At 40.3% G+C, this 14,531-nt stretch overlaps 1 protein-coding gene across 1 annotated transcript in view; it reads right to left on the bottom strand.

Moving 5' to 3' along the window:
• Positions 1-14,531, bottom strand: part of SLC26A9 (solute carrier family 26 member 9) — a 196,847-nt gene that overhangs the window by 117,024 nt on the left and 65,292 nt on the right. The gene's annotated exons all lie outside the window — the stretch shown is intronic.

The raw sequence follows: 14,531 nt of genomic DNA, 5'->3' as shown, positions 1-14,531 counted from the left end.
CTTTTTTCGACATGGATACAACATTTGCAATTCCTTTCTGGTAAACAGGAAGATAGTTCTAACTTGTGATACATTTAAAAGTGACTGGAGCAACTTTTCTTCTAATGCCACGTCCACCCACAGCTATCACACACATCAGATAATTCATTGATAACCTAAATAGCTTTTATAAGTGTTCTATGCAAACACTCCTTAAGGACTTGCTCTGTAGATGTTACTGTTCTTGTGTGATATTTTGTTACAGCTCCATGGTCTAAATGCTGCTGTTATTGGATGATATTTTTTATACAACTATTTTCCCTGAAGTACTCTAATGTAAATGGAGAAAATCTGAAAGGTACGTTTAGATAGCACTGCTGCGTAAAACACTCTCTTAAACTCAGATGTTGTCCATGCTATACAAAACTGTCCAATAAATAAGTAAATAATACATAAGTAAATGAATATAAATATGTAATGAACTTAGTAAATGCTTATATAAATACTATTGCACTATCTCTAATCATTACTATTCTCTGTAGATATCTAAATCTACACTCTTATATTAGTTGACCTTATTAAATATTTGAACAAAAAGAAATAAGTTAAAGCAATATTAAATTAAAGGCATAATTATAACATCATTATAATAGTGTAAATAACTAGTCAGCTCCAAATATAACAATTTAATATGTAAATCTTCCCTGAGAAAATATTCAAGTTGTGTTTTGGGTCTCTATGAAATACAGGTTTCATCAACATGATGACCAGCACAATTCACTCTATCCAGCTTAATTGTTAGCTGCTATCTAATCAACATTCTCTTCAAAAAAGAAAGATAAAACTTTAAGATTTTAATTCCTGTCAGCCCGATAAGATATCTCCTTTTGATAAAAGCAAAGGTTGTGCTTTTCGAAACATTACATTTTTAAATGTGTAATTATTAATCGTGTTTATTTTATGGACACCTAAGCAGTATAGGTCTAGAAATACATGTACCTTTGCCCTTGAGGGCAATATAAGCCTACATTACGCAGTTATCCCATATGTATCATCTGTCCCTCTTCCCCCTCTCTTTCTCTGTACAACTATTCGGTGTACTTATGCTTCAGACGCAATTTCCATTGAAAAGGCATTTTCAGATTTACCACTAGCTTGTAACTGCATGGATGGATTTGGATGAAACTTGGTAAATCACTATGCCGGTCAAATAAGGCCAGTATGCCAACTGTTGTGCAGGTGCATGAAGGGAAAAACATTACGGGAGTGGTTGATCAAAAATGAAGTGATTTCCCATTTTAGCTTCAATCAGAAATTTGCTCACACCTACTGCCCGAACCACAGAACAGATTTACACCAAACCTGTCATGAAAGTAGAACTATAATTGGAAAGTGTGATTTTTTTGGCTTGGTATACATCAGTTCAGTAGCTTTTGAGATATTAGAATACAAAAGTATTTGTGAATGGGCTTAAAGGGTTAAGATGAGAGTCGAGACTCGTAATTCCTGCCAATCACATTTTGATTTTTCATTTGAAAAAGTGATTTGCTGGATAAGGGCTCTGAAAATGTACACTGTTTCTTTAAAGCCATCTTAAAACTCTTGAGGTGGATGAGACTCAAGAGTTGTGCACTCTGGAAAAAACATTGCACAACAATGGAGTAGAAGGAGAACCCTCTGAGGTACTTGAACCAGGGAAATCTGAGGGTATCCTCCACAGGCATGGAAATCTCAAATGCCACACAAGGAAAAACAGCAAAGTCACGATATGACTCTTGAGTTACAAAACGTTCAAGAGTCATGCAAGTTGCCATTTTAGGTGCTGTAAGCGACAGCCGTTTTGTGGTTGACTCTGGAATAATTTCTGAATAAAGACTTTCATAACTCTCTAATCACTTCTAACTCAAGAGTTTCATGATCATGAAACAAAACAAAAACCAGGGCAAATGTTTTAACGACTGTCTGTCCATCTTACCACGCACTGGAGCCGCCCACCAGAGGGCATTTAACTAATGAGAATGCAGAGGAGTTGAAAGTGCTATTGTGCTGCCAGACACTCATCAGATGCCTGTGATAAAGAACCAAGTCGGTTTGAAACGCGTAAGGCAAAGAAGAATTCTTGATGTAAAATGCTGCTTTGAATAAAGGAACTCTGCTGAGCTCAATGGCTTGGTGAGTGCGTCTTCGATATAGGGCAACCTTTTGTGATTTTATATACATATATATATATATATATATATATATATATATATATATATATATATATATATATATATATATATATATATATATATATATATATATATATATATATATATATATATATATACATTTTGTTTAAACTTAAAAAGCCAAAGGTTAAGGTATTATGGTGTTCTAGGAAGGTGAAAATGCCAGTTTTTGAGTTCAAAATATCTTATTGAATTTTGTTTATAGACAACAGAAAAAGACAATACATAAAGTATTATTATTTAGCAAAAATACCTAAATAACAATTCATAAATGAATCCAAGTCATTAAAAAAATTACAATAGGCATTGAGATATTACATATTCAAAAGATACATAAAGGGGAGAAGGAAGGAGGGGAGGGAGCGGGCAAATATAACAACTAATGCATAAGATGTAAATAGAGGTACTATCATTCATATTATAAAAATTCTAGTTGAGTTAAAATCAAAATTAAAGTTATAAATATAACGTTAAGAGGAAAAAAATGCATCAGCAGGTAACTAGAAAGATTGATAAGAGAATGAATTATGAGTAATCCCATTCATGGACAATTGAGCACCTCTTATTGTAAAGATAACCCACAACCACCAAGCATGAACAGATGATATAGAAACAAAAAGTGATGGATTTTAAAGTTGCTGAAATTAAGCAATTGATAAGTGTGCTTTCGAAATCATGTACGTTTTGTGATATGATATAATAGCAGATTTACATATTATTAATTGATAGGAAACATCTATATGAAGTTTTAAAATCTTTTTTGTGATATCTCAAACTTCAGACCAAAATGTAAAAACGAAAGGAAAATCAAAAAGCATATGATGTAATTGTACCTGGATGTAATTTACAATGCCAACAATCTGCAGAGGCAAATATAACAACTAATGCATACGATGTAAAAAGAGGTACTATCATTTATATTATGAAAATTCTAGTTCAGTGCAAATAAAAATTAAAGTTATAAATATAACGTTACGAGGAAAAAAATGCATCAGCAGGTAACCAGAAAGATTGATAAGAGAATGAATTATGAGTAATCCCATTCATGGAAAATTGAGCACCTCTTCTTGTAAAGATAACCCACGACCACCAAGCATGAACAGATAATATAGAAACAAAAAGTGATGGACTTTAAAGCTGCTGAAATTAAGCAATTGAAACATTTGTTTTCTAAATCATGTACGTTTTGTGATATGATATAATAGCAGATTTACATATTATTAATTGATAGGAAACATCTATATGAAGTTTTAAAATCTTTTTTGTGATATCCCAAACTTCAGACCAAAATGTAAAAATGAAAGGACAATCAAAAAGCATATGTTGTAATTGTACCTGGATGTAATTTACAATGCCAACAATCTGCAGAGGGAAGAAGTTTAGCTTTGAAGAAATGTGATGGAGTCCATAAATGATTGTATAGGATATAAGAATTGGTTTGGTAGATTGAAACAGGTAGACAACCAAAGATACTATTAAGCCAAATATCCTTCCACGTGTCAATAGAGGAAGAAAGTGAAAGTTCATTGTTCCAAAAAGATGAAATCATCTCTATATTGCTACCTAGAATATCTGATATTTCTTTTTATATAGACTGGAAACCCCATTAGATGATTTAGAGACTGATTGAATATATATTGATAAATCAGCTGTAACATTAGAAGGAATAGCATTGGGGAAGGAATCTAAGATTGAATTGCACAAATATAGATACGGTCAGATTTAATTAAACCAAATCTTGCTTGCAACTGTTCAAAAGAAATAAAAGTATTATTGGAATAAACATCTTTGAGATAAAAAATACCAGCCTTAATAAATGAGGACAAGAAACTAATATATCTGTTCAATTTAATAACATTACTATACCATAGTGATAACTCATCAGTATTATGCATGGGAAAAAGAAAAATTAAGTCAAGATCATTAAATATCATTTTAGTAGATTTAATAATAACTGATCTTTGAAAAAATGTAGCATTGTTATACATGGACACCAAAGTAGGTAAGGGAATGGACTTACTATTGATTTCTCAATATATAGCCATGCAGGAGGATTATTTAAAAAGGAGTGATTAAACCATAATGAACTTTGTTTTAAAATAAAATCTTTATGATAAAGAAAAAAGTCTGGGATACCAAATCCAGCATTACGTTTAGGCACTTTTAATTTTTTATAACTAATATGAGGAGATTTATTGTTCCATAAAAACTTTGACAAAAATGTATTAACATCTTTATAAAATTTTAATGGAAATTGAGTAGGGATCATGGCAAGGGTATAAAAGATGTTGGGAGCTATAGTCATTTTGATAGAATCCATTCTGCCCCACCATGAAAGATGTAATGATGCCCATTTAGACGTTTAAAAAATATATAATTAAGGATGAAATCACAATTTAAATTTATTGTCGATTTTATGGATGAGGAAAATAAAATTCCAAGATATTTTAACGTATTCTTTTGCCGAATAATTTCATGCATGGGAAGCATATCAGGAGTGCAATAAACATTTAAGGGGAAAAAATCAGTTTTGTTGGGGTTTAAGGTGTATCCAGAAACTGTAGAGTAAGTTGTTATAATATCCATTAATGAGGGGAACGAAGATATAGGGTCACTAACAAATAAAAGCACATTATCCGCATAAGCAAGGGTTTTGACGATAACATTCTTAATACTGATTCCTTTAATGTTAGCACATTTTCTTATAGAGGTAAGAAAAGGTTCAATGTAAAACTTAACTCCCTCGCCATGCACATTGTGTTGTCGTCAGTGGTGTCATTTCTGATGTTATCAACAATGTCTTAGAATATGTTATGAGTGATGTAATATTTGATGTACTAGGCAATTAGTGAAGGGTGGTTGGTTGCCTGCATGAGGGAAGGGTGGCAAGGCAAGGTCCTGCACCCAACTACATAGAGGTGCAACCTCCCCTCTGCCCCATGGCCTGCACAAGCTTTGACCATGCACTGTGTGAATTAGCCGCAGTCAACTGCCCGTACATTGTCAACCCATTACAGACACTTACGCCACCCCTCTTTGTTTTTTAAATGCTTTTCTGATCATATGGGACTCTTGCCAGAACCAGTGTAGGCCCCTGTGCTCCCATGGCACTCTCACAGGAGTATGGTGGTCACGCTGGCTACCTTGAGAGTCCTGCGCATTGTGGCCTGGTCAAAATTTGTTTCATTTTTATTTGGCCCCAATGGACCACTTCACAAGGTCCACGGGGTCAGGATACCCCCTACCCTGCTACTTTATAGTTTTTTTTCATTTTCATGACACAGGAATGGAGTCCCCGTGTCCTGTGATGATGGTCGCAGCATTTCTCTTCATGTTTTGGCCAGGCCAATCAAAGTGCCCGCATGACAGGCAATGGGAAAAAAGACCCGCTGAACCAATCAGATTGCTCTATTGTTTGAAGTTGTGTGTGCCTGTGGGACACGCACTCAACCATCCAGATATCTACAAGTTTGGACCCTAATTTCTCCAAAACTACTGAACAGATGTACACCAAATCACCAAACGCATGCTTTCTCGGTAAAGATCTAGCTTCCTGCATAAATCGGTGTAATTCTGTTCAGTGGTTTGCGCTTTAGCGGTTTCTAAAGTTCCAATGGGAAACTGCATGAAAGAGACTACATTTGGGGAACCCCCATTTTTTGGGGCCCCCTACTTGACTGATCGACCCGAAAATTTCAAGGTAGAAGCTGAGGTGGATGAACATTTTTGATAATGTTATGTGAAGATATATCAAACCGTGACAAAGTTATTAGCAAAACAAAAAACACTCTTCCATGGAAAGTCTGACTGCACTAACTACCCAGTGACAGCCACTCGGTTAATTAATATATACATATATGTTTGAGTTTAGGTCAAAGCTCAGGTTACATGTAAATGTATTTCATGAATATGTAATAGTGTCCGTCACAACCTATTGCTTTTTAAAATAAATGCATTGCTTTCAGCTTCTTAGAAAAGTAATATAAGCATGTGCTGTTTAGCTACTGAATATATTCTGAAATGAGTTTAACATTCAAGATTATAACAAGGTCAAGAGACAGTGGAGAAGTCAGAGATTTAGACTCAAATCACCTTAGCTACCTTTTTCTCAATCAGCAGCTGCTTATCAGAGCCATTTTCAAACTTCCTGTGAGGTCAACTGGGAACTGCTTTACCTGGATTCTATGCTCTTGACCCTTGTAATTCTGCCAGATAATTATAATCACGTTCTTGTGCCTTTCTACAGAATCCTGAATGTCCCAGACAACTATCAGTAGATCTGGGCAGCCTCTCCTGAATACTGCCCTTGCACCCAGAGGATGAAAACAATTGGAACACAAATATTATACCTCGAAAAATAATAATGAATAAAACTACCTGACCTTGCTTACAAATCTCATACTCCATGTACGATCATCTGCAGCCCTCTACCCGCGAATTATGGATATTTCCAAACACACCCTTCAAATGTCCACTTCTTTTACCTAATACATCATCTCAGAAACAATAGAATACTAGGGGATCAAATACTTAGATTCTGGAAATTTGTAATGCTGAGGGTCTGTGGCTGTTCAATGACCATTTAACGTAGTAGCAACAAAAAATGGAGATCTAAAACGAAGGTGGTCAGAAGGGGACTACGCTATGCCACCTCTGTTTCAACCCAATGCAGGTGCAAAGATACTTGTAGTGCCTATGTACATTAACCTCTTTGCATCCCTTCTGAAGAAGGGGGGGCCATACATTTGGAAGCAATCATTGGCAAAGCCAACAGGTCCGCCTATGCAAGACTATTGGATTTGACAAGACATGTTGCACAGTAGCGCATGGCTGAAAGAAAATAAAAAGTACTCTATGATGCTGCAATAGGTGACCGCATCAAAGCACTTTTTTTTTAACTTTCAGCCATGCTGCTGTACAACATGGCTAAAGAAATTTGATAAAGCAAATAGATCAAGTTAGCAAGTGCAGTTCAACAGTTTCATTCTGTCAGTGGAGCTGTGTGAAGTACAAACTTGATGAAATTGCAAGGGCTGTGGATTGAGCACTCGTTTTCCTGGAGGCAAAGTTGCCTGCAAATTTCTTTTTTCTTTTTTTAAAGAATTTATTTGCAAAAATGTTTTGGGTGTGGGAATTGTCCTCCTTAAAGAAGGCTTGCATGTTTTTTTCTCCCACAAAAACCTCGTTTTGGGTGATTTTTTCCCCTACATTATTTTAACTCTATAACCATTGTGAACTTTTAAAATAAACTTCCCAAACCTGGCATAGTAAAAGTTGGCCAGCTTCCCATTACCCTAATCTTCTGCCTGCGTGATCGGTACTCACTTGGATCTGCTTAGCCCCCTTCCTCAACACTTTCAGCCTGTTCAGCACCCGTTAGACAAGCTGACACTGAATCTGTGCTCCTGTGGTTATAGATCCCAAGCGTTGTAGGCCCTTTCAAGCCTTCAGATGTCAATACATCTGGAAGTGAAGTCCCTACACTTGACCTTGAGTTTGCGGTTGGGCCGTGTGTTTTTTGCTATATAAATGTCTGCAACACTTTCCCGCAAGAACCTTTTGCTGCTGTCACTTCTGCAAAGCCCCCCTGATGTAACACTAGTCTGCAGTATCCCTTCTTTGGTCATGGAATCCTCTCCTTCTCTGTATTCACTCAAGACAACGGTTTTGCTTTCAGAGAAGTCATGAAGACTCATACTGGTAGGCACAGAAGTTAGGCTACTTTTTGCTGACCTCTTTCAGTGATGTCAAGCGACTTGTTTTATTATCACATCACACCACGTCACACATCACCCCTCAAATGCCATGTGGCTGAAAACGCATAATCCATAAAGCCAGATTTTTAATTTGCTAACAAGCTTTGTGCCTCATCTAGAAGAAAATGACACAGTGCAGCGCCACAAGCCATTTAGCTGCACCATGCTGCGTCATTTTCAAAGCATGTGGTTTCCTCTGTGCTGGCACACAACTGGCTGCCATGCCCCGGCACAGGCAACCTTGATCCATTTTGCAAGGGTGCCTGCGCTGCAGGGTTGATTGTTTTCGTGCAGGAAGGGACATCTTCCTGCACAAAAATAAACATAAATGGCATTTTCCTCTTTCTATGTGTGCTGCATGCTGCATTCCCCATTTTCCTCTTTCTATGTGTGCTGCATGCTGCATTTCCAGTTTTACAAAATGTTGTACATCTGGGAATGCATTAAGTTCCATGTATGTTGCATGGGAACACCCATGGAGCACCGTTTTCATGCAGAGTAATGTGTAAAAGGGGTCCATATTTACAAGACCATGAAAAGTATTGCTGGGTGACTTTACGAGGCTTGTACGTATGGGTAAGCCGGTGCGTCAAAAAAAGCAATGCACCGTGGGCGCATGGGCTTCTAAATAAGCCCCTTAGCAAGGCCAACCTCTGCAGCCAACCCAGAAGAGAAAGAAGGGCGTGAGGAGGCCTTGGCACTGGTTACAACACCTCCTGTGTATATGATGAGTAGGGTCAGCGTTGCCAGCAACAAATCAAAGCACTCCTATCATTCAAGTGGTATGCTCCAAACAAATACAGGCAGCGCGTGGCGGGCGCCCTGGGCTGGAACAGTAGCTGGCCTGCCTGACGGGGACACTTGACAGAAAACGGAGGGGACGGCTCGACGCACCGTAACGTGACACAGCTGGCAGGAACTGGATTAATTAATCCCTCAGCAAACAGTACAAGTGGCCTGCTAAGGAGATCCGCGCAGCCCCTGTGCTTAGATATACCACACCGGAAACATATTAAAATAAACCGTGAAAGCCGCCTACCTCCGATTACCCAGCGCCCTGCCAAGAGCTCGCGGCGTGTAAACACTTTAATTGTGGCTGATCGGATAGGAAATAAAGCTTTCATGTTTCTTTCATGGAAAGCCGCAGATCTTGGTCAAGTAGGAAATCGCAGCGTTTGTGTTGTTTCTATCACACTTCTCAAACTCTGTTCACAAAAACAAAGAGCTCTCGAAGTGTCCCGTGTCAAGTGCGGCATGTTTGGCTAGTAATAAAGCAAAGGTACTAACGGTCTCGACCTGACTTTGGAACTCCGTCGCCACGCAACCCAAGACAATCCCAAAGCTGGTACTTTGAAAGAGTACAGGTTGTATTACACCCCTGTAAAAACATCCCGGGAAAAACGCAGCAGTGGAAAAAAACACATTCGCACCAACATAGTGGGTAAACAGCGTTTCCAGCTCGCTCATACACATTACTTTTCCCAACGGAAATTTCCCCAGGCTTAACCTGGAGCGAGTGATTTGCTTGAGAAAATCCCGTTGCTGCCTCTGCTCAAGTCGTTTCATGTTAAGGTTGCTTCCGCCCTCTCTGCAGCCTCTTGACTTTTCCTTTCCTTGCTGGGTTAGCATTTATGCTGATTGGTCAGAATGAGGAATGGCGCCACATTATCTCTTGAAAGGCAAGTGTTGTTCAATATGATGTCTTCCAGCAAACAGCAGTGCCAGCTCTAAAGGTACTCTGCCAAATCTAATATGAAGATGTAGACTGTGCATACAATTAGTGTTTGGTGAACTACTTTTGCGCTGTTCATGGAGCACATGACAATGATGGTTTGGTTACTTTCATTAAAGATACTCTTCATTGGAAAGTATATTGGAAATTTAGGATGCAATGGGGTAAGTCAAGTATCTAATCAAACCAATTAGGATGGTTGGGTGACGACAACAGGACCGAGCCTAGCCCTGATCAGCATGAAGAATAGCTTCAAAGACCCTTACTTCCTCTGTGTTTTGTCTAACCCTGGGCGGAGTTGGCGGAGTGGGGCTTCGCGGAGCTACGCGAAGTGGGCGAGAAACTACGCCCACCTCCGCACTCCGCGTAGCCCCACTCCGCAAACACCACTGGCCGCCAGCCCCGCCACCCGCCTCCCTCCCGCCCTCCCTAAATACTTTAAATTAAAGGGGACAAATAATTTAAAATGCACTTACCTTGCCCGCCGCGTCCCCGGGGCTCGCTATCTTCCGTCTTCCGTCTTCTTTATTAATGCGCATGCGCGGGCGGCCGCGCACTGCGCATTTCTCACGAGAAAATGCGCATGCGCGGCCGCCCGCGCATGCGCATTAATAAAGAAGACGGAAGATAGCGAGCCCCGGGGACGCGGCGGGCAGCGGCGGGCAAGGTAAGTGCATTTTAAATTATTTGTCCCCTTTAATTTAAAGTATTTAGGGAGGGCGGGAGGGAGGCGGGTGACGGCCAGCTACGCTCCGTCTGCGGAGCGTGCGTAGTGCCGCCTGGCTACGCCCGCTCCGCAAAATGCGGAGTAGGCGGCACTACGCACACTCCGTGCACGGAGCGTAGCTGGCCGCCCACCCCTAGTTTTGTCCCTCCCATGGAGCATGGATGCGTTACTTGTGTCCTTCATTACTCACTTTTCATGTGCTACTTTTCTTTTGCTTAAGATTTACATGAGAGTGCATGCGTATCTAGGTGTCTCATTTGTGTTCATCCCCTTCCGTAGCACTTGTGTCACTCTTTCTGTGATTATGTAAATCTCCTCAGCCCCCTCTGTGATATGTTTTCCCTTGTGTATTCTACCCTGTGTTACTTTCTTGCCTGTGAGTTTCTCACCCCCATCTCCATGTTGTGCTTGCTGTCGTCTGTTTGCTTCCCTGCTCCATGTTCCTCTCTCCAATTGTGTGTCCCTCCCCGCACCCTCCATGTTCTTTCCTCCCACCCGTGCACCTGTGTTGTTTCCACCACTTTTCTTGCTCTACTTTTCCTTCCCCATGCCCCACCCTCCGTGATTCCACCCACCTTCCATCCTGTGCTACTTTTTTCCTCTTGTTTAACAAACCAAAACCGACCTGTGAGGCCTGCACTGGCTCCTCGTCAACAAGAGGATCACCTTCAAACTCCTCATCCACGCAAACAAAGCACTTCACAACACCGGGCCTACATACCTCAACAACCGACTCAGCTTCCACACCCCCACCCGAAGCCTCCGCTCAGCCAACCTCGCCCTCGCTTCAGTTCCCCGTATCCAGAAAGCCACCACCGGAGGAAGATCCTTCTTCAACCTCGCTGCCAAGACCTGGAACGCTCTCCCTACCAGCCTACAACATACTCAGGACCTGCTGGCCTTCAGAAGACTTCTCAAAACCTGGCTCTTCGATCAGTAGCGGCCCCCTTTCCCCCAGCGCCTTGAGACCCTCACGGGTATGTAGCACGATTTAGAAATGCAGTGATTGATTGATTGATTGACCTGTAAACAAAAAAGTTTCCAAAGGCAAGAACTATTGGCTTTGCCACTGCTTGCACTTAATGTGTAATGTTGTATTTTTACTTTAGATATTATAAAACATTCAGTTGTAAAACAATACTACCAGCAACATATGGTAGAGCAAGCATGTGATTTAAAAAGACATACTTCAGAGCATCAGAGGGTTTCGTGGTGGGACTAATCTTTTTACTCTAGTAATGTCAGGCAGGACCCTTGCGTGCACTAGCCATGCCTTCACTCCTGACTGATTTACCAAGAGCCCATTCATTTCAAATGGGCCTCTTATTGACAAAAATATGTTAATTTGTAGATGCAATAGTTTCCTTCCCAGCATGGAGTCTTCCATACAGGGATGTTTCTCTTCCAGTTTATAGATATGTCCCCTTTCAAAAGGATGAATGATTATTAATCCTAAATATATGACACCCCATATATAGCTCCCAATTTTCTAGGATTTAGATTTGTATCATTAAAAGAGAGAGAGAGATCCCTCAACTAGCTTGAAACACCCCGTGACATCCACACTAATCAAGCCCATACTGAGCATAATTTGGGTTAAAGTAGGTCTCCTGTTCCACTTTTCTGTGACACCGACAATTTGTAAGGGACCTTGTTTGTGGTGAGGTTTAACTTAAGCCTTTACAACAGTTGACCTTATAAGAGATGGGGTACCACTCAGTTATTCTCTCCCCCATGTGGGTCAAGACTAACCTCTGACCAATACTGGCTTTTCATCTAATGTATTCCTTTTTGGATCTCACAATATGATTGTGTGTTCTCAATTTCCCTTCTCGGACTTTTAGTATTTTAGGAGTATTTGGGATCATTCGTGACCCTTACTAATATTAATTCATTAACTTCCCATACAGATTCATTGCCCCACCTTCTGCGTCCTTGTCCTGATTAAGACCTTCTAGCAAGGTTTACACCACGCCTGCATCTGTTTGGGTCAAAACGTCGACACTTCCTCCTGTGTTCAGCCTCTTCCCTGATTTATCATTTGTGATTCTGTTTTGTTTGAGGCATGATTTTTGAACTAATTGATGAATTGCAATTTCCATTGTGTTAATCAATTATTATGTCTGGTTTATTGAGGTTTTAGTGACCACTGTTATAATTCCCATTCAATACCTTCACCATCCCATCACTACCCTTCCCTGTCCAATTCTTTAGGGGCATCAAATGTGATCTACTATGTATTTATTTTATGAATGATTTTTTACGATACACGTTGTGAATAAAAACAATGTTGTTATAATTTTCTTGTATTTACTCAAGTTACCTAACCATGGTTTATTCGTTCTAGTATCTGGGACCACATTGTTTGTATCAATTATTCACCCGGGTCCCAGCGACTTTCTGGGTTAACCCGTGTTTTTACAGCACCAGTTCTTACCGAAGCCTGGATGTGGTGCATTGGTGCATGCAACCTGCTTGAAGCGTATTCAGTCATAACCAAGGAAGAATATGATATCAACCGTGGTTGAAGGTCTAGTTTTGGAGCCCAAGCACAGCATACCTCCCCATTCTCTATCTTTTTATCAGAAAGTCTAAAACTCCTGAGCTAAAGAGACATAGACAGATTCAGACTCAAGTAAGCATTTATTGCGATATCCCTTATTGGGAGAGAGCCTTCCCAGAAGAGAGGCGAGAGAATGCATTGCATTGGACTCTTCCGACTTTGGCTACTTGTAGCAGATAAGGCCGCCCCCTAAAGCTGCAGGACAGCACGGAGAAACACCGTATGTGATCATGGGCAATGCCTGGGGTGGCTCTTGGTGGCAGTGACCGAGCTAAGATGACTGTCGCACAGGAGATGGAGCAGGAGGCGGGTGTCCTGGAGTCCAGATGGCATGAAGATCTGGTACACGTGTTCAGCATAAATTAGTTGCAGGTTACAAAAGCTGCTGTTTTAAAGGACAATCCATTGAAACTGTTCAAAATGTGTACTCAGAGGGAGAGAAAAGACAGGTAAAGAAGTGTGACAGTGCGTCACCATCTTCCAGACACAGATGCGATATAAATGTGCCCAAGGAGTAGAAGGAATGGATGAACAGTAAACAGTGGTGGATCTGAAAAAGAGTAGGCAAGCAACACTGTAGTAGTGTCCCGCGAATCAGAGGCCTGAACTCCTGTAATAACCCCATACTAGGGTAGTGAGACAACATTAGAGGAGTTAGTAAATCAGTCTCTAATCCCAGGTGTAGTTTCAAGGCTGGATAGAACACGACCAAGCACAGAAGACTTAAAGAAGAGTTGAAGGAACAAGGATGGTGGGTGAAGAGTATCAGGCCCACTCCCTTCCACCCGAAAAATTGGGAAGTGGTGGTTACAGACTCCTGAAGAATATATGAAATAAAAGTTAGTCTGAGTTGAGTACAAGACATGTGCAGAGTACCACTAAACAGCCATGCCTCAAAATATCTTAGTACCTTCCTTAATCTAACTAGCCAGATATTTAAGTAATACTAAAATATGTGATAGATCCACCACAGCTCCACTCATCTTCTCAATCACTCTCTCCAGTCACCCACTTCTCTCTAGTCCAGTCACCCTTACGATTTGTAGTTCCCTCCAAAATGTAATGACCTCTTACGAGAACACAAGAGCAGCACTAACTGATGCTGCCCGCTTTTGCAGGAGGGGTGGAACCTGCAGTAAAGGCATAAAGCGTTTACCCACTCACATTATGAAATTGAAGAAGGACACTTACTTCAAAAAGCAGTCCTTATGTTACTGATGAAGTTTAAAGGGATTGCACCGGCTTTTAGGTTCAATGTTCATACATATTAGGGACGTGAAATGACATAAGAGGCAAAAAACAGAAATAAAACAAAAAGAGAAAAGCCCTGAAGCTTTTTTGTGGTTGGATAGACACACACATATGACCATCTGTAGAAACTGACCTGGAAGCAAGGTCTTTCGATTTTAGCACATCTATGGCCCTGAATCCAAGTTTCCTGCTATTTGAGGTACTAATACTGCATCGACAAATAACCAATACAAAGGGTTCAATGTTACTTGGGCGCATTATTACCTAACAATTATGAGTTCCACAGGTTGAT

This window comes from Lissotriton vulgaris, chromosome 5, assembly GCF_964263255.1.
Source record: "Lissotriton vulgaris chromosome 5, aLisVul1.2, whole genome shotgun sequence".
Lineage (NCBI taxonomy): Eukaryota > Metazoa > Chordata > Amphibia > Caudata > Salamandridae > Lissotriton > Lissotriton vulgaris.
This window is presented reverse-complemented; position numbering and strand designations above follow the sequence as displayed.